The sequence below is a fragment of the Argentina anserina genome, chromosome 7 (genome assembly GCF_933775445.1).
Source record: "Argentina anserina chromosome 7, drPotAnse1.1, whole genome shotgun sequence".
NCBI lineage: Eukaryota > Viridiplantae > Streptophyta > Magnoliopsida > Rosales > Rosaceae > Argentina > Argentina anserina.
Genome location: NC_065878.1, coordinates 4,931,065 through 4,951,693, shown reverse-complemented (window position 1 = coordinate 4,951,693; position 20,629 = coordinate 4,931,065). Strand labels below are relative to the sequence as shown.

The 20,629-nt window shown below is 37.3% G+C and overlaps 1 long non-coding RNA gene across 3 annotated transcripts; it reads right to left on the bottom strand.

Moving 5' to 3' along the window:
* Nucleotides 1-16,559: 16,559 nt before the first annotated feature.
* On the bottom strand, nt 16,560-20,629 carry LOC126803257 (uncharacterized). 3 transcript variants are annotated; one of them, XR_007673082.1, is made up of 6 exons: nt 19,851-19,902; nt 19,120-19,188; nt 18,922-19,030; nt 17,467-17,654; nt 17,254-17,359; nt 16,560-16,760 (listed from the first exon to the last, which is right to left on the bottom strand). It is a non-coding gene; the product is annotated as an uncharacterized LOC126803257 (long non-coding RNA). The 3 variants fall into 3 exon arrangements; XR_007673083.1 differs by having other exon boundaries at nt 18,922-19,036; nt 19,851-19,879; XR_007673081.1 differs by having other exon boundaries at nt 18,922-19,036; nt 19,120-20,629.

The following is a 20,629-nucleotide window of genomic DNA, read 5'->3' as shown; positions in this document are numbered from 1 at the left end:
AAAACATAGAGTTAGTCACTAGTTGAAATTATTAAAACGTCAAAATATAGAACAATTTAAAGCAATAAGGTGAGATGATTTACAATATAATATTTGTCTTGCCACTGTTTTACCAACCACTACCACTGCTCCGGCCGATGCAAAAACTCAAGGGGAACAACATCAGGTCCCATCTCCAAATAGAACTTCTCGTTGGCCATAAAGTGTTGTCAGCAGTCATGCTTCCAATCTCTGAATCGTCATCCAGCCTCAGAGTCTATCCACTCCAATATATTAAAGTCTGATTCCGCTAGAAGATAGTTAGTCTACAAAACATCATCACTAAACATTAGTACTCGCTAATTTTTTTATACCGAAACACAAAAAAAAAAATCACAATTGTGGAAAAATCACTTACATGCAGGAAATTATGCACTGTAGCCATGTCTACATCACCAAGATCAAAATAAGAATGCTTCCTCATCGGCACCTTGGACCGGACCCAACTACCAATGTCCCTAGACAACAAGCTGCAGTTTTTATCTTAATGGGGGTCCTTGTGGAAATCAGACCATCGCAGTAAGATCTTATGTTGTAGTTGGTCATGTGGCCAACCACAATACCCCGCCTCCGCTGTTGCTGGCCTGCATCAAACAACAATAAGAAACACATTGAAATAGTCAACAAGAACATAACAAGAGAAAACAATAATCAATGAAGAAAGAATAATGAGATAATTAAAATATATGTTACAAAGCATACTTTTTCAACTTAAAACTACATATATTGATATAAAACTACATCAACAAGTAGCATAAGAGATGCTTCAACATAGGTTCTTCATATATAACTCATCAAAACTGTGTTGACTTTATTCAACCTTAAGCAAGCTCATAACCACAACTTCAATTCAGATCAATGAATGACCACAACCAGACCTAAGAGATGCTTCAAATTGCCAAATCAACTAATAGATAAACTGAACTTAAGAAACTCTATGACTTATATATTAATCATAGAATCTCTTGTACTAGGCTCATCATTATTCAAGACACATAGTAAGGTAGTACAAGCACGCATAGAATACAAGAACAGAACCAGAAGAGACCAATAAGCTAATCAAACAGAATCATAATCAAAACCAAAACTAATTCATGAAAGAAACGAATAAGAGAGATATTCACCATAACACTTTATTTCATCCAAACAAATAAACATAAAAAAAATCCAAATGACTATAAACCAAACAAAAAAAATCAAGTTTCGGATTCGAAAACATTCTTAGTGGCAGCAAGCTCTTCCTACAACTAATGCTCAAAACCGTCTCGGAAGAGGTCGAGCCGCCCTCTGCGGTGATGGTGATGGACATGGCATCGTCATTGACTTTGTCTTCAAAGTCTTCAAATGGGGGAGGCGGAGGAGGAGCTATTGTATCCAGTTGGGGAGGTGGCGGAGAGGAGAGGCCGGAGTGGTTGTGGTCGGAGAGGTAGCTGCCTCAGCTGCTTCTGAGGTGAAGGCTGCTCGACGAGCGGCGAAAATGTGTGATATGGGCTTACCCGGAACCATTGATAGGGTTCTCGGTGATTGTTTGGGTTTGGGAAGAGATGCTGAGGGTGGTGAGAAACATAAAGAGAGATAGATCGATTTAGGGAGAGTGGTGGGTTTGGTTTCTAGGGAGAGAGGCCGACGATTTGGGATCGATTTTTCCCATTTAATTTGGAAACTGAAAGAGAGAGGCTAACGATTTAGGATCAATTTAGGATTTAGGGTTCGGTTCTTTAGTCTTATATACCCCACATACCCGATGAACTTAATAAACGCTCGTCGCCCAAGTTAATTTGGAAATGAGTTTAAATTTTCGGCGAATTTTTTGTGGGAAACTTTAACGAGCCAATTATTTAGGTTTAGAGCGATGACAAAGTGTTATTCCATCGCTTGGATGAGTTTAAAGTGACCAATATGCCATTGTTCATCACCTAAGTAAAAATTGGCCTAAATGTTTGACACAAGAATTCTAGCGACAAGCTTAGCAAAGATCGTCGCTTTAAAGGGTGTCACAGAACGTATGTTTTTCAGACTCATTTTCTTCTAGTTATAAGTTTTACATAACATAATGCATTGATATAAAGTACAAGTCCAAACATTCAAACATTAACATAGAGCAATTCATACATTCACTCGGTAAGTTCCGATATCATAAAACATATGTTTTGATTTCGTAATTTCAAAATATAAATCATGTTGGCTATATCGATCATCATGGGGACCAACCAACCCCATCATATTCTTCATCATTATCCTCATCAATTTCTTCTTCTTCTTTTTCTTCTTCTTCTTCTTCGTCTTCTTCTTCATCGCCCATGTCGACATCATCGTCGTCGCCCACTTCTTCATCTTGTGAGTGATAACCAAAATCAATAGTAAAACCAGCAATCAGACTGTATACCAAGAATGCTTCGACGATAGGTTCTTGATAGGGTTCTTCGATATGATTTCCCATTGGAGTTCTCCTCTTCTCATGTATTGCCAGTGTACTGGAATTTTAGACATTTTTGTGTGACATCTCATTTACGACCTTTAGATCTTGTAGGTAGAAAACTTGTTTTGCTTGTGTTGCAAGAATAAAAGGGTCATCCTCATACCAACTAGTGGATGTATCTACTGATAACAAACCGTGATCCAGCTTAGTGCTCCCATTCTCGTTAGGGTCAGTGTTGTACCATTTACACTTGAACAAGACAACCAGCATGCAGTTTGTATACAGTAGTTCGACAACGTATTCAACAATCCCATAGAACTTACCATTAAGTGTCTCATACATCACCCTACTGTTCTGGGTCTTCAAGTATTGATCTTTTCGCCATGATATGAACTTGATACCGTTCACATAACACGCTGTATAAAGACGGTGTGCTTGTGCTCTTTGAGCCAATTTGAGCACCTCTGGATCGTAGGACAAGTCTTTCTTTCGTCTAAGATCATCGATCTGTAAGATGGAATCCTGGAAAACATTTGTGCAAGTTGGATTGTACTAGTTAAGTTATATTAAGAGGAAGAAGCTTTTATGCATACCCATCTAAGAAAATACGGCTGAAAATGCTTCTTACTATCGGCCTCGCTCTTCAATGGATAATGTTCCTCATACTAGACTTTATGTTTGTCGATATTGTATGATACTTCTTCACATTCTTCTGAAACAGTCTAGTGAGCCACATCAATATCTTGTCCCCCATCCCTTTATGATTTATAAGCTTATCCGGCCAAACGAGTTCAAAAACAACAGAAAGATTGTATTGTGGTGCATTCGGGATGTTTGCATCTTCTGGATATCCCACATTAGGCATGTATAAACTGTAGTAGGTCACTCACTCTTGTGCAATGTATCGATAAGAGATACAACCTTCTAGATAACGCATATTATTATTCACTGATTTTTTATAGTCCCCCAGTTGCGTGTAAAAGAAAATATACAGAGGTCAATTAAAAAAAAAATTAAAACATTTTATATGTCTATTGTTAATGAAAAAATTAATTTCGTACCTTTCCATGGGGAACATCCAGTTAAAATATACATGACCGATTAGCAACACTTATTCGGGAAGGTGAACCATGAGATGAAGCATGATGGTAAAGAAATGATGAGGAAAAATCATCTCAAATTGACAAAGAATAATGACTATCTCATCTTTCATATGTCGGATTTCCTCATTTTTCAACTCTCTAGCACATAATTTTTGAAACCATCTTGACAATGCTACTAAAAGCCTGACAATGTTTTCAGGTAAGAATGGTCGTTTAACCACTGGAAAAAGACGTTGGAGCGTTACATGGTAGTCATGGGTCTTTAGACCATGAAACATCTTCTCATGGAGATTGATCTTATTCCTCAAACGTCCCGCATAACCGTGAGGATACTTAACATCACGAAAACCATTCAAACATCTTAACTCTGTGTTCCGGCCTGACGGCGAATGATGCAGGAGGAAGTTCTCCACTTATTCTTTCCCACTGACTTCTTCGTACCCTTTTTTTTCAGAGCAACTCGAGCTTTTGGACCGTCCTTTGACTTTCCTTCAATACCTAGAATGGTTGCAATGATGGTGTCCCACACGTTATTCTCAATGTGCATGACATCTAGGCAGTATCTCACTATAATATATCTTTAATAAGGCAACCTCCAAAACTTGCAGATGTGAGTCTAACATATTATGTTTCTTTGATTATAAGGGATTGTAAAGTCCTCGTGCGAGCTAAGCACAAAGTAATCATGAGAGTTTATTTTTGCCCAACTTTCCTCTCCAGAAAGAGTAAGGGGTCTTGGCCTAAACTCACTGGACCCATTATGGTGACCCTAATATACCATCCTCCCACATATGTGTTCTGAGCAAACATAATCCAAACAAATAGGACATGCTTTATACCCATGGGTACATGAGCCTGCCAACATTCCTAAACCTGGAAAGTCACTGATTTTCCACAACATTGCTGCTCTCATCATGAAAGTAGATTCATCATGCCGATCAAAAGTACGGACTCCATGCGTGAATAATTGTATGAGCTCATCGATCAATGGCTCTATAAACACACTAAGATATTTTCTTGGAGATTTCGGACCTGGAATCAACAAAGTCAGCATATTAATTACTTCTTCATACACATTGATGGAGGTCAATTATATGACATCACAACAACATGCCACGTGCTATGCAAGGTTCCCATTGTTTCAAATGGATTGAAACCGTCTGTTGCAAGTCCAAGACGCACATTTCTAATGTTGTGGGCAAAACCAGGAAATGATTTGTCAAAATGTCGCCATGCCTCCCCATATGTCGGGTGTTTGAGAGAGTCATCATCTACACGCCTCTCTCCATGCCACCTCATTGTCTTTGCAGTGTGCGGCGCCATGTACATGATCTTCAGCCTTTTGGTCAAAGGGAAGTAACAGATCACTTTCCGAGCAATTATATTGTTTTTCCTACCTTCTTCATGTGGCATCCATCTTGAAGTTAGGCATTTGGGACAATAATCAAGACTTATCTTTGTAAAACAACACACAATTATACTCACATGCATCAATTGTTTCATAACCCAAACCAATATCTTTCAAGATCTTTTTAATCATTTTCATACTAAGGAGAAAAATGTGTCCAAGAGGAAGCAAGTCAGTATTATAAGTACATATGTCAGTAATACTTTTGTCAGACAATCCATTTTCCACTTTCAATTGCATTGCTTTTAAGACGGCACTCAAAATTGTCTCGGTACTACCATCATACAATGGGGTTTGGGCTTCTTGTAAAAGCCTGTCATACTTTTCATAATCATCATCTACAACATCATTGAACTTAGGGCCACTATCGGTAGTCGGTTCATCTACTGAATAAGGGTCATATCCGGCGTAATACGGGAAACCATCATGTAGAATGTCTATAGTTGGGTTCATGGAAGGACAAACATCACCACTAGAAGATGCTCTCTGCTGAATGTATTGTCTTCGGAGATCACACATGCTTGCTTCGTTTGAAACTTCACTGTGTTGGGTCTATACAATATAAGTGCTCATCATACCCCTAGAAGACAAGTGTGCGTACAAGTAGTGTTCTGTCACCGGTTTCTAGTTACAACAATCTCTGCATGGGCAAAGGTAATATGGATTCCCATTATTATTTTTACAGGCCCAGTTCACAAAGAGAAGTATCCTGTCAGGTATCTGGTATCACTTGTATGGTATTGCATCCAACTCTTGTCCGGAATATCTGTCATAACTGAAATAGTAAATATGCATTAAGTTAGTAAACAATATAATCATACACATAATATAATTCTTCTTATTGTTCTTCTTCACCTTATGTCTCCGGTTAGGGTCATATCCCATTCAGGAGAACACTTCCTTTGTTAAGCCTCTTGCCTTCATGGGTTTCGCTTTCGGTTTTGGGAAAAATTCGGCAGCATCTCCCTACAGTTCCCCAAGTACACAAATATCTAAAGCTAGTTTCCACTCGAGGAACAATACAATGAGATCTTGTCGAAATCAATACCCAAAACTGAAACAAAACCAAATGACGTGCAAAGTCGCTCAACAAAATCATGTTCTCCCAAACTGTCCAAAAATGAGACAATTCAAGAATTAAATGCCGTACAAGTGATTCTCGAACGGGAATTCTAAGCTAAAAGCAACCAGTGAATTCTTGTAAGAGTTCACTCTTACACATATTCAACCGGATAATAAACACATCTTAGTAAATAAATTAAAATAAAAAACTCATGAACAATATATTGTATTTTTGCAATCACACACAAATCAACTCTACTTAACTCTAAATTCAAGTAACAAATCCAACACTAAAGATAACACACAAGACACAAGCATATATATTAAGTGATGAATAAAGCACTAATGTTATATGTAAAAAATATTATGCAATAAATTAATCTATATGTATAACTTAAATTCTACACACAAAAAATCAACACTAAATTCTACATACATTAAGTGATGAATAAAATACTAATTCAAGTTCTAAAACATGATGCATTAATATAAGTAAACACTAAACTCTAAAACACCAAATTGAAGCTCTAAAATGAACACCTAATTCAAGCTCTACTCTTACACAAATAGACAAAATGAACACTAAACTCAAAAACACTAAATTGAAGCTCTAAAATGAACACCAAATTCAAACTCTAAAACACCTAATTCAAGCTCTATTCTAACACAAATAGACAAAATTAACACAAAACTCTAAAACCCATAGTAAAGCTCTAAATTGAGTCATTCTAACACTAAACTCTACAATGAACCTCCAATTGCATGATTAAATAAATTAAAAGTAACTATAAAACATCAAATTCATGGTGCAATAAACTCAATACATGGTATAAAGATGAAGAAATGATATAGTTCATACTAACCTACAATGAGGAGATAAGAAGAAGTTTTACACCCCTAACTTCAAGCTTTTCCCCAAATCAGCCTCAAAATCGCAGCTGCAGACTAATTTTCCAGTTTTAGATCCAGTTTTTGTATGTCTTTAAGGCCAACTACTTAAGTAGATGAAAAAATATTTAACCGACGGAATAAAACAATGTTCGTCGCTCCAGAGGGTTTAAGCGACGATAAAATATGTTGGTCACTTAAGTATTGAATCTTACGCTACAGACTTATTATCTGGTCACTCCAGGGTGTTTTGAGCGACAAAATATCTTCCTCTAGAGACGATTTTGTTTCTCCATCGCTTAAAGTGTTTGAGGTGATGGAATTGAGCATTTCCCGTCAATGGTCGTCGCCCAAAAGTGTAATTGGCATATGATGTCACCAACAAAAAGTGATTACATGTCCATCTATCGGACATCAATCCTTACATGCATAGTTGCAACATGTATCTCTAATCTCATCACTTCCATTTGTAGGACTATTAGGAACATGATGAGGCATAATGGGACAAATCATGACAAAACCAAGTTGTTGAACTTGAACAAATTTGTTCTTCTCTCCCCCTAACGACGGGGAGACTAACTCATCAAAAGTGACGAAACGAGATCGCATGTTAAGGTCTTTATAAGCGGACATAGGTGGAAGTTATGTCTTATTCAAAGACAAAATTCAACATCAAATAACCCATTATTATGCGCTTGTGGATGCGTAATTTGGCACATAAAATATATGGACGATAAACCGTTAACATATTCCGTTAATAAACATGCATATTGTTAAACTTGAAACATTAACATGCGAATCACTACAATCATAACGTCAATGATGGTGGTATAGAAGGATACTGTAAAAAAAAGACACGCTACAAGTTGTAGCTTATGGTTCGAATTGTTGGAAGCCTAGGCACATCAACAACCAATACCGAACCTCTATTTTACACTTCCTTGAATGGTTCACTAACTTTCCGACCCCGAATGATATGAAATTTTAGGAGTAAGTAAACATGGGAGTTAGAAATCCAATGCCACTGGCCTCACTACCGAAAATGGTCGTAAAATCACCAAACCGGCCGGAATACTCGCCGGCTGTTAATGATCACTTGTGTCGAGCGGTTCACCATGTTCCAGGTCTCTAAATGGGCTCAAATTTTGTGAGTAGGTAGCCTTGGATGTTAGGAATTCGTGGTAATAAGTAGCACCCCAATAGGCCACATAACATTAGGTGAACCGATCCTCGCAATGAAAAGTCCGCAATCTGTAAATCCTGAAAGTTAAAGTTTTTCAACTTTTGTCATTGTTTTGGGTGCTCTATAACATCTAAGTGCTATGGTTTGAGTTTAACCATGATATATGTATCACCATAATATATTTTATCCTTAAAGTGAATCATATAAGCCAATTTCGGTTTCCATCTTATGTCACATTCCCTTTAATGTAGGAGGGTGGGTGTCACTCCTAAATTTTGCTAAAAAATAAGCTTAAAGATTTAGCATAGTCAATGAAAGATCATATATGGGGCTTATGCACTTGTTAACGCATAGATTACATCTCTATTACTTTGGAAGAATTATATTGATCCGTATAACATCTTTGCTAAAAAGAATAGCTTAAACGAGTCATCCATTCATTATTCCGAATCATAGTATCGTGAAAGAATACAATTCACATTATATCGACTCTTGAGATGTGCTCCATCATTAGAAGCGATATATAAGAACTTCTTTCACAATGAGTTTTTAGATGATACATGTTGGCATAAGTATTGTCTTCAAGTAGCTTATCGTCTCACCAATTTCATGGTTCCGTTGTTAATTTATCAACGTAGACAACTACTATAATAAAAACCATTTCATAGGTTCAATTGTTCTCTTGATGCATGAAAAGCATGTGTCTTATCTTGAATCATAATGCCATAGGGCATTTAAACTTGAGCATTTAGGCTGCTCATGATTCTATGTGTTGATCTAGTCATCATAGTGACAATGGATTAAAATACTAAATCCATTAATAGTTTTCTTTTAGCTATGCACTCAACGACTCTTTAACATATTCATAAACAAGAATATAGAGACAAGTAGTCTTAGGTAAACACATATAAATATCACAATATAAAGCTCGGCAAATGCACTGATATAGTCCCAAATGGGCGCATAACGTTACTTAAGGGTTTTAGACCCTCAATCGTCATTCACGAGTGATTTTGACATGAAAACATCATCCATATACACCATAGATTCAAATACAAGGATCGGTGGGCATACCAAAAAAGGGTTGCCAACATAAAAATAATATAGTTAAAAAGGCTAGGAGTTCGTGAAGAAGCCGTGCGGAGGCCGTGCGGGGGGCTGTGCAGGGGCTGCAGGGGGGGCTGCGGGGTGGGCCTTGCAGGATGCCTAGGGGACGAGACAAGGGCTCGGCCAATTTTTGATGCCATTAAGGGTAAAACTGGGTGGCGGATAGAACATCTTGGCGATACTGGCAATGCCGTAACTTGCGAACCTGTTATAGTTTGGCACTCCTCTAATCTTGTACGAGCGTTTGTTCCATTCGAACTTTGTGGAAAACATCACCATATTTTTAAAATGGTGGGATATAGAGTGCATTACATGACATGTAACACTACAAATTATCACCAAAACAAGGTGGAAATATGTCATAACGAGACATCACTCAAGGCTTTATCATGCCAACAAGGCATAAATATGCTATAACAAGCATTGTCGGTTCGAATAAAGCCGAGAGCAAATGCTCTTGGTTTAGAGTTCTTTAGCGTTTTTGCAATGCTAGGTTGCAAAATGTTGATCAAAATCAAATAGATGATGACTTAAACCACCAAAGATTATGGCGAACCGAAACAGATGTATAATAACAACATCAAAGATCATATATGTGTGCATTGCGCCACACAAAGATCGTGTAAGCCTGACCTCTGCCACAATTAAAACCGTGGGCTTATATAGGTAGTGTCATGTAGTATGTAATGCGCGTTACATTTCATTAACACATTGCTTTTGGTAATGAAACCATAATTACATCGAGACATTCTCGTATGGTCGTTTACTTGAACTACATGATAATTTTATAGCCAATAATTGTATTGAGATCTTGACCATGAAATCAACTCAAAGTGTAATGACTAAGTAACTATAGTCACACTTGTGCGGTGAATACATTCACAAAACCTTGGGAAAATACATGGATTTGTAGTCATTCAGACTATTAACCGAAGCATTTATGCTTCATTATTCTTATTTTATAACCGCAATGCATAATTGCTTTAAAAATCCGTAATTGTGAGAAAATATTCTCATATTCTTCCATATAATGAGTGTCTTGTTACAAGAACTTCTCATATCTAACTCTTGTATATTTTGACTATATTATTTCTATCTTTAAATGACACAATGTTGCACCAAAGGAAAGAGGGAAGATTCATTAATATCAAAATTTGATACAACTTCCAAGTACTGAAGCAGGTCAAGTCCCAAATTATGGTAACACAATTCAATAAACCGTGACAAATACCGTCACAATGGTATAAGTGACAATTTCAGTCACAAACTGGTGGTATAAGCGACAATTTCCGTCGCAAATCAATGTTTGTCCCATATTTTTTCAAACTTATAGCTACATACAAGGCTACAGATGGTAACAACGGCACTCCCAGCCACTCCTAAAACTCGGTACCAAGGGAATCATATCCCTATATACCACCCGAGAAGCGAAAGAATTGGGTTGAAAAGGAAAGGGAGGTTGAAAGTCCCCGATAAAAGACAACATTCACAAGAATTTAAATTTGTATGAAAGCAGCAACGTTAATTAAAACATGGTTGTTTGCAAATAAACAGCGTATATGTGTTGCTCTTGCTTGATTTCCACGATCATACTTGAATTCATGAATATATGTCGCGAAGTAACTATCGTCATTCGATTTTATATCGTCATTCAATGAATTTCATAAAAATGAAAACATATGGTTAGAATCATAAACCAAATAGAAAAAAAATAGTAAAAATTAATAAAAAGGTTACTATAACAGTAAAACACCACTTTATCCTGCCCCTTTTTACCAATTCACCGAATTACAAGGAGAGGTAAAAACCTCTTTGACCGAGACGGGTGGAGTTGATTTTTGCAACCAGTTCGGACCCAAATTTAGGTCGAGGACTATAACTCGGTGTCCAGGTCGAAGCTACTGCAACCGCTAGCAGCGTCGCCGTCGGGTAGAAAAAGGTCGACGGGAAAAGAGACATCGAACCAAGTCGGTGCCAAGGTTTGGGGTTGCTGGGTAGGGCAGTGGCGACTTCACAAGTTCGCCGTTGGTCTGGGTTCGACGAGGCTACAAGGCAGAGGCATCGGCTTTGGGGCTGCGTTGACGATTGGGGGGCGACATTAAGTCGTCGATTAGGCCTCGCCTTGCTTTGGTCTGAGGTCTTGGATTGCCGTCGAAAAGCAAGGTGGAGCTGGGGCTTGGATTGCCGTCGATCGGATAAGACTACAGTACCGACAGGAAATTTCTGGGTGCCCAGAGGACACAATGATTTCTAGGTTTTTTTTCATCTTTTCTGTAATTTTTTTTTTCAGCAAAAAATTTATTTCAGTCATCTTTTGCTGAGTTTTTCATGACATAAATAATTTTTTTCCATCTTCTTATGCTGAATTATTTTCATGGTAGAAGGAATTTTACATCTTCTTCTGTCGAATTGTTTTCATGACAGAAGAAAATTTTTCATATTTTAGGGTTCTAGACCTAGAAAATCAGGGTTAGAACTATGTGCTGATAACGTGATACAGAAGAATGTAATATGCATCTGAATAAGGAAAAACATCATCTTTATTCATTGATAAGGGAGCCTTTATACAGACATTACATTGAGTATCTCGTAGAGACAATGATTATATATCTTTCTTTATCTAGACTAACCTATACTAATTAGGACAAGATACATACCGGAAGATTATTGTAATGACCCTAGTTTTTGAAAATGTTTATTGGATTGTTCTAAAATTTATAAATTTGTGAAGTTCATTAAACGTGTTTGTGTCGCCTTATGACGTCGGAAATCGAAAACAAAAACGTTATCGGAAATTCAATTTAGACGTTTCCGCAACGTGAGAATTGACTCTTTTTCCTTCACGAAAGTTGTAGAGCTCGTCGATACGAGTTCGTGGACGCATCACGCATTTGAATCGGACGTCAGACGTGAAAGTTATTAATGTCGGAAGTTAGTTTCCGATTTTGGAAACGAGTATAAAAGGGACATTTTTCAGATTAGGGTTTCGATTTTTGGAAACCCCTCTCTCTCTCCTCTCACTCGCCTCCCTCTCCTTCTCTCTCCCTGATTTCTCTCTCTCTCCTTTGGAAACTCGCGCTGGCGATCTCCTCCCTCCGGCAGTCCGTGACTCACACCGCCGTCCCAGGAAGCGTCGTGCGACCCTCCGCAGTCGACCCCGAGGTTGACGCACCTCCTCGCGCCGCCGTGAGCCATCGCGCTCCAAAACCCGAGACTGCGAGTTCCATCGCCACAGTCAAGCTTCATCTTCGGCGACCTCCAGTGGTTCTCGAGCTTGTCGAGGTAAGGGTTTTGCTTGTTTGATGGATTGGTGTGATTGTTTGTTGATTTGGTGGGGTTTTGATGGTGGATCGGAGGAGGAGGGAGATACCGCCACCTTAAGCGGCGCGTGAAGGGCAGTAGAGTGGCCTAGAGGCGGTGTGAGGCCGTGGGGAGGAAGAGGGGGAAGAAAGGAAGAGATTGGTGGGTTTTAGGCTCGACGCGTGAATAGTGAATTCAAACAGTAATTTTGTAAAAGTTTATTTTTACATTCGGTGGAAGTAAAAAGTGATTTACGTACTGTAAATATAAATTTATATTACGTACGGTAAATGTAAATATAAATTACTTTCAGTAAATGTAAAAGTAATTTCGGAATGGTAATTTGGTAAGCAGTATGTATACGTACATAAATACGTAAGCAGTATGTACTCGTACATGAATACGTAATTGATGTGTATTTGTACATTAATATGTGAATAATAAATTCGTAAAACCAGAAATTGCTGAACAGTAACATATTATTACTGTTTCGGCATTTAAAGTTTACGTAACGAATCTAAATTCTTTTCTTATCTTTTTAAGGTGATCGATAATTCAAGGAAATGAATTTCTGTCGTAATTGTGGAATTACGCTTGAGTTTATAAGTTGAGTAAAATCTCACATATATACGAATCTACCCTTGCGGAGATTCAAGATTATGCATAATGTTAAAGAATGAAATATGACATGTATATGATATAATGGAATATATATTTGTCTTCGGAAGTGATTGATGTCTTCGGACAGTTTTTGTCTTCGGACGTGTTGGCATGTCGGGACCTAGCCTTTGGCCGGGCGAAAGTTACGATACAGTAAGAGCTCTAGTCTGTCTGCCGGGGTACTGCATATGAGGTAACATATGGGTTATCGGCTTATGAATGCCCATATATTTTGATATTGGATGGCAGATGGTTGTCCAATGTCGGCGACGTACTACATGAGGGGTAATAGAGGTGTACCAGCGCTCATGAGTACCAGTATTATAAATGCATTTGGGTAAACAGAGGGGTTGCCCAATTCTCATGAGTACATATATTTTCACATAATTAGACAACCAGATGGGCCGTCTAATGAGTCATGAGTGCATTTATATTTGTTGATTTGTGGATTTTCGTATATATTGATATGCGAATTATATTGTTATTTTACTCATACGAGCTGCAAAGCTTACCGGGTTTGTGTTTACAATCCCGGTGCACCTATTCGATGGTGTAGGAGATAACTCCGCATGTGTGGATTAGCGGAAATCGACAGACCGCTCAGAGGAATTGAAGTTATTTATTTCCATCTTGTGGTGAGGATTTTGCGTGGACTTATTGTGAGGATTATACATTTCCATTTGTTATAATGTCGAATTATAAATTTTGGTTTGTAATAATCGGTTTAACTGAGTTGTATTTTGAACTCAGAGATGATCCGCTGTGACATTTAAATGATTTCGATTCATGGAGATTGTTTTTGTGTTCTTCATGACTTCGAAAATTTAAGTTTCATAGTCGAAATTTTGGGGTCGTGACAATTATGGAGATAATTCTCCTACAACATTATTTAAATTTTTATCTATCTATTTTGCCCTTTTCCTACACACCTCACGCGCCAATTATTTTCGGGTGCAAATATTTCCACGCTTCTTTATTTCCTCTCGTTTCTCTTAACTCAGCAACGCTAACACTTCACCACCAAGAGCTCTCATTTAATTCCTCTGACACATGCCTAGCTTTGATTCATTATGTATTTCCATACAAGGAGCTTCAGCTCACCGATAGAGCAACATCCGATTTGAGTTTGAAATCTTTGAACCAAGATTAGAACATGGTTGAGTACAATTAGAGGTGGCAAATGGGCCGGGTGATGCCGGCTCATTTTAAGCGGGCCAAAATCATGACCGTGTCGTGCTCGGACCGGTCTATTTAATTATCGTGTCGGGCTCGGGTCGGCCCATTTACTTAAATATTAAGCCCGGCCCGTTCCATTAACATTATATGACACAATTAAAAAAATATATTATGTATTTAGAATAGTAAAATAAATAAAATATTGCAACATATTTAATAATCTTATTTCTAAATCGTTACGTATGTTAAAACAATGACGTTTTCTTCACTACTTTAATAATATTTATGAAATATTTTAATTAAAATAATGAAATAATTAAGAAATTTTAATTTAAAAAGTCTAATATTCAAATCTAATACTGATAATTGCTTAAATATTTATATAAATAATATAAAATTATGTGTTTAATGGGCCGGCCCATGAATATATCGTGCTCGGGCCGTACCGGGCTAAAAATGGGATCGGGCCGAGCCCTTGGGCCAAAATATCTCGGCCCGGCCTGACCCATTACAATAATGGACTCAGAACATACCGGGTTGTTTTCTAACGGGTCGGGCTCGTGCTGAGCTCGGGCTTTTGGGCCCATTTGCCACCTCTAAGTACAATGATAAACTCAAAATTCAAATTGAAGAAATTTACCATTGATAAAAACTCCGACATGGCAAAAAATCCAGAAAGAGAATTGGATCAGAAACTATCGAATTGAGAAACTAAGTACATACGCGTGTAGGCTTTACAGAGGAGGTGAATATTCTTACCTCATGCAAGAGAATCGGTGGCCAGGGTTTTGGCCCGAATTGCAGAGACCAAGGACCTGGGTTCTCTATTCTGATCTTCGTCTAAAGTGAATGCATGAGTGAATATTGCATGTGCAGGTAAATGACTTTGAGGAGAATCTTCTTGGTTCGGTCCATCGTCAATCGAAGGTTGGATGGTGAACTTATAGGCAGAGAATGCCAGAGCAGAGAGACGGTGGTATTAATGTCGTCAGTAAATTGACATATACTACTCGGCGAGTATCTTACCAAGCGAGAACTAGAATTCACCATTTTGCAAAACATGAATTAGATTGGTTTGATGTAATTAGTTTGTTTTAAGTAATTTAACACCCCATTGATGTGTTATTTTTGATACTTCAAAAAAAAAACTACACATGTTACATTTTAATTTAGAAATGAGTGAATTGTTCTTCTATTGTATTACCTCCAATATATGTCTTTGACACTATTGATATGTTGTTTGTCGGTACTTGAGAAAAACTACCCATCTTACATCTTAAATCAGATTGTGTGATTTTGTTAAAAATTAAGTCATTAATAAGTAATCTTGAAAAACAAAGCTCAACTAACCTAGTACATTTTAGTCTAGAGGCTCCAGTCTCTCCTTACAAGTGAGATCGACTCATAACATACTTGCTCCTTGTCGTATTTGAATTCTTTGTTCGATCAACAAATTTATTCCAAAAAAAAAAATTCATAAACACTTTTCTTCAAATCCATCTCTGACGTGGCAAGCGTACTGTTAAATGTATCCAACAAAGTTCTTAGTGTACCCAAAAAAAATATTTATTTGTATTATTCTCAATTTCTCTCTAATTTAACTAAATAGTTTTCCCAAATTGCCCTATAAAACTACCCAGCAAAACAATCCCACTTCACTATGTTTATGCACAGCTCATGCCCAATTCATCATCACCCCCAACGTAACTGATTAAAAATGTGAGATTTATTTGGTTTGTAGAACTATGAAAACCATATTTACCACTACTATGATAACTCAACTACACAACAATGAATCACACGTTGTGTGAAGAATGGCAAAACTGTTATGTATGGTGGTGTTGTCTGATTGGACAACAAATGCATAGTTGACCCTTATTAGTTGTCTGTACAAAAGTTATACAACAAATGTTATTTCTTATTTCCTTGTGTTCTTTCCATTACAACAACTGTTTATTTGCTTCACTTTCTTGTAGAAGGGTTCATTTGTACAACAAAACTTGTTTTTGTCATTAGTCGTCTGTTGCTTAATCATGCAACAAAGACAATAAAGTGATTTTAAACTTACTATTGTGTGAGCTGTTGTGTTCTTATTATAAATTAAATGAATAAAAATCTCAAAAGTTGTGATCAAATCATTAGCAAAAGATCCAAGCTTCCATATCTTTCATGTATTCATGACCTGAATATCCAAATATTCAACTAAAAAAGCACATAAACTCATAGCAAAGGTCTTGTAACTGTGATATGAAGCATTCCTATCTAATCCATAAACTCTTTGCATGGTAGAACTAGCAGCCATAATTCCTAGCTAAAGGGGATAATTTATGTCTACTAGCGTAACTAATGTTTATACTAGTCTGCCACTAATGATCTGGTCTTCCTCTCTCCATACGATACGTGTCTCGACTTTACCTGCCAGCAAAACAAAACTAAGATAAATGAAATTGAATTCAATCAGAAGTTCATAAAAAGAAAAGTACATAGAAAGAGCAAGACATATATATAAACTAAGCAAGTCAAAAAGGCCTTTGAAATGATCATTAAATATAAAGGAAGATGTCATTATGATAATGCCTAAACGCATATGTTGTAACATGCAAAAGAGTACATACCAAATGAAATATAATTGGTTCATAAGAATGTTGAAACAGTTAGCTGCTCTTTAAAAGAGAAAATTCGCTTAGCTAAGTCACTACGCTTCATATATTATAGATAGAATAAAATCTCTCTTCAAAACCTATTAACCTAGAAAAAAAAACAAACAATTTGATAGAGATAAGCGAAGTAGATGAATATTACAGTCACAACAAGAACTTATAGACAGACTCATATACCATTCATAAGATATATTAATCTACATACCTTGGAATCCTAAATGCCCAAATTGGAGACAATTCACACATACCTTTCTGGAACTGTCATTGAGATAAAGGATGCCTCTCTTTGTCCTGAGACACCAGGCCTCATACACTACCACCTAGGCTGCCATTGATGCATGTAAAACAGTTGCTCTGTCAAAAGAAATTGAAATAGAGCATTCAGTGCATTAATCTTTCTTTTAACAAGGTCATGCATATAAAAAGTGACAAAACTAATTTGAAAGTGATAGAGAGGCTACCTCTGGGACCAAGAGTCAGCCCAAAAGCATTAGCTAGCTTTTCAATGTCAGCTTGCAGACCACGCCTCCACAAAACGGTAAACTGGTCAAAGGCTATGTCTTTCACAGAGGCTCTCACCGCAAACCTTCCCTTGGATTGCTTGTAATTTAGCCTTGTTCTCCTGCTGACTTGCCCTCGTACGCAAGCTCTGCAAAATTGACACACATTATCAACACCACTCCACTGTATTCTCAACAATTGCCCAAATAAACCATAATTAAACACATGAAACAAGGCAATTATTCAAAATCCAAACCCTCAATTATACCCTCCATTATTTCACAAACCCACCACAACTCTTAGTGAAACAAAATAAATTCAAACTACTAAGACTAATCCATGAATGGTGTGTTTGGCGCAGCTGTGACTTACAAGAAAAGTTGACTTATAACTGAGTGTTTGGTAAACTGACTTTTTAAGTAGCTTTCAGTGACATAAGTTGTGCAAAGTGTTTGGTATACTCAAGTTGGCTTGTACTTTTATTTGTAGAATGACTATTTTAGACATCAAATTATTTGAAGTCTTTATTTTCTTTTTAAGAATATATTTAACATCTTATTACTTTGGTAATATATATAATATTTTTTCAATGGCCCAGGACTAGTGACCAACTCTGATCTAATCCTAAATTTCCTTATAAACACAAGATCATCAAGGCTGATCAAGCACGATGAACCTTAGTGCCGTCAGCGATACACTTTACACTTTAAAATTAAACCTCCACCAAACTCACTTCCTTGAGGAAACACATCAAAGAACAATGTAGATTTATTAACATGCATCATACTTTCTGATGACAAGTAATTACATCATCGAATGATAGTGCCACTACTCCATTTTGTGCCCCAGGTACAAAGAAATTGATCCAGCTTTCACTCAATTGAACTATAACTCAGAAGATTATCTAAGCACTAACAATCTTGGCTATATACAGAAAATTACGACTATATGAGCTTAATTCTAATTTTGATAGAACTCCGGCAATTGCGCTTATTGTAGTTATTCTCCATACTCACAGCAAGTCTGCAATGCAAAAAGATGGCCAAAAAATAGAATGCATTTTAAGAATGTAAAAACATGGAGTGGGAGTTAGAGAACATCAAGATACTTCAATTTTGCTGGTATCTATACTATCTAGACGTGTGTGTATTAACTTATTTATATACCCTATTCAGCAAAGATAAAAACAATATTATTCCCCTTCTCAGTAAGAACATATGTACTAAAAAAAATAAAGCAAAACAATTAGAAATATAAGTAAGCACTGCTCACACAGATGTTACCAAACTAATGTTACCAAACTAAGTAATCAGGGAACCGAGAGAAGCAAACACCTCAAAACTCACAAGTTGCTTGCAGTCAGAAAATAGTCAACAAAAAACATCCCGATCAATATATAACTATATATGCAGTACCTGGCATCAAATATACAATCACGGTGAAAAATATACAATCACCACTGCCTCAACCAAACCAGAATAGGCCTTACATATTACTACTCACATCCTTGTAGAGACTACCAGTCTGCACCTGAGTCAAAACACGTTTCAAAACATGTATATGTATTTTACATTCCCTTTCCTTAAGCAATAAAGAAAGCAACTAGTACTCACATGGTATTTTGTGCATTGGATTTGCAGAGCAATTCAGTTCGTAAATCTCTCTTTTATGCTACAGCTAATCTACATCATGTGAATTCATGTTTGGCTATTCAAATAAATGATCTGTCAACATAAGATTAGGGAAAGCAATGCCACAAAGGCATATTGCAGAAGAAGCCAGAAACTACACACTTGATTAGTAAGAAATTATAATCACATCAACAAGAGGTGGAAAAACAAACATCCATGGTTCCATGAGAAGCTTGCACATGTAATTTTATTTATCAAAGTAGGTAAGTCTTGTATCAAATGCTACTAAACTATAAGCAGAGACAGAGAGAATTTAGGGGAAATGGGTATGAGTAAAAAATAGCCTATATTTCTCTCTTCTTCTAAGACTGAATAGAAAATTCGAACAACTATGGAGTGGGATTTAGCTAGATGCATATATCAGCCCCAATTCTTATCCAGTGATCCTCCCAACCAAAAACTCAATTCTATCGCTTCCACTATTTATACCCAATTCAACTATGTAAACAAACATCAATAGATAATTAACCAAAAAGTAAATTGAACCAACCTACATCAGGATTTTGAACCAACGACCCGATTTCAAAGAGATCCTTATTTTCATATACATAGATTCAACGACACCAAATTACCCAATATGAAAGTCTCATTATTGCAGAAGGAATGTGAAATAGACAAACGAATTCAAACTCATCAAATTAAAACCTCCTTACCAAACTCGTAGCCACAGGCGAGAGCAACGTCGGAGGCGTCGGAGGAATGACGTTGTCCGGAGAGCATCGAGAGAGATAACAGGGAGACCTGTTTTGAGGTCGAAAGGAGAAGGTAAGGGTAGGTAATTTGTCAAAACTTTCGAGGGCACCTAATGGTATTTTCAAAATATCATTTAATCGCTACCCGTGTTTTTCTGACTTTGGCTTATAAGCAAAAGGAGAAATGGCCAAAACAAAATTTAGAAGGTACTTCAATCTCCGAAGCTCATACCAGTCGGGGGAGCAGAGAATGGAAGCAGAGGTAAGAGTGTGGGTGGATAACTTTTAGGGTTTTGTTAAGTTCGAGAACTACAGTGGAGTGGAGGAGTGAGGTGCGACAAGGAGAATAAATCAAGAACTGGACGAGCTTCGGCGGAGGATACATTACCGGCTTGCTATCTTTCTCGCCGGTGATCAGAATCAGACTCAAAACTTTGCTCTTCGCAACGGCATTCTGCTCGTCGTCTATCCGGCCGACCTCGTCCAAACCGGACTCTTTGGAGTTAGACCAGAGAGAGAGAGAAGAAGAAGAAGAAGAAGAAGAAGAAGAAGAAGAGGGATTTCTAGATCTGTAGGATTTAAAAGCTAGGGTTTGAAATTGGGGGAAAAGCTAATGTCAGGACCGTGGAGCCGATAGCAAGACAGGCGAGTGGAGAAGTCGAATAGTGGTGGCGTGCCAGTCGGAGTCGCATCAACGGTGTGAAGGAGACGGTGGAGAGCTCTACTCTCTGTTCTCTCTC